We start from the raw sequence: 1,460 nt of genomic DNA, 5'->3' as shown, positions 1-1,460 counted from the left end.
TTTTAGCCCAGTGAGGCCTGTGTCAGCCTTCTGACCTTCAGAACTGTTGTTAATAAATATGTGTTGTTTGAAGCCAAGTTTGTGTGTGGTCATTTGTGACAGCAGCCACAGGGCACCAGTATGGGCACTAATGATGTAATTAGAACTGTTTTCAGCGCAGGGAGTATAGACACATCTGGATATGGTATTGAGGCTGGAAATGGCCTAGATCCCTTGGAATTTCTACATTCAGTTATCCCGTCAGGCAGTGTGAGCCACTTGTGTGTTTTGTCATAGCTATTTGTCTATATGCCTCACTTTTTCTGTTTGCCCAAGAGTGGTAAGTCTAGAAGTGTATCTTGTCAAACCTGGTATCACTCACAGAGCTTACCAGTACCAGCTGCCATTGAGTCAATTCCAACTCATTGTGGCCCCATGTATGTCAGAGTAGAACTGTGCTCTGTAGGGTTTTCAATGGCTGGTTTTTCAAAAGTAGATCACCAGGCCTTTCTTCTGAGGCACCTCTGAGTGGACTCAAATCTCCACGCTTCCAGTTAACAGCCATGCGGGTTATCTGTTTGCACCATTCAGCTTACTGTCTATATATTTATTAACACTAATAAACACATCCTCATGTTTCCCTTTTTAAAAATTTTTGTATGATCTCTTCTATTAGCCGTTTGCTTTCTTTTTCCACATTTACAATATTACCTGCAACCCCACAATTTTGTTGTTCTTCTAAGACCACTTACTCTGCTTACTCCAGGCTCTTCTGGAACTGACTTAACTCCATTAGTGAACAAAATGAGGTGAAGAAAAGTTACCAATGACCAACATTTACTTGGCCAAATGGCCTCAATCAATCTGCTCTGGCCCTCATCAAATTGCAGAACTATCTCAGGCAACTGGCCTATTGAATCGAGGACATTGGCTGTCTCTGAATCAACTTGAAAACATGCCAAGCACTGAATATTTGCCTGCAGTTAAAAAAGAGAGGAGAGAGAAGAAAACTCAAACTATCCTTCTTGTTGTATAGAAAAATCTGCAAGACCACAACAGTGTGGCTAGCCCCAACTTTACAAAAAAATTAATAGGGAGTCCACACAAGTCACAAACAGAGAGTATTTAGACGCTAATGACACGTGGGATCTAAGTTTCTTGAGTCGCTTGTGGAGTGATGCCTGGATTGGACCTCCGGGCTCAGTGTCCAGTTTGGCCCTGGGTGGCCCAAGGGCGGCACTGCTGAGTCATCCGTATCCAGCGGTTGTTGTCTGCACTCCCAGGGCCGGAGCACCAGGACTGAAATTCTGAACACCCGTCATCAGTCAAGGGGCCCTGGGTAGCACAAACACGCTCGGCTGCTAACTGAAAGGTTTGAGTCCACCCAGAGACACCTCGGAAGAAAGGCCTGGTGATCTACTTCTGAAAAAGCAGCCACAGAAATCCTATGGAGCACAGTTCTATTCTGATATACATGGGGT

The sequence above is a fragment of the Trichechus manatus genome, unplaced genomic scaffold (genome assembly GCF_000243295.1).
Source record: "Trichechus manatus latirostris isolate Lorelei unplaced genomic scaffold, TriManLat1.0 scaffold00134, whole genome shotgun sequence".
Classification (NCBI taxonomy): Eukaryota; Metazoa; Chordata; class Mammalia; order Sirenia; family Trichechidae; genus Trichechus; species Trichechus manatus.
The sequence above is the reverse complement of the archived record's forward strand: the minus strand, read 5'-3'. Positions refer to the sequence as shown.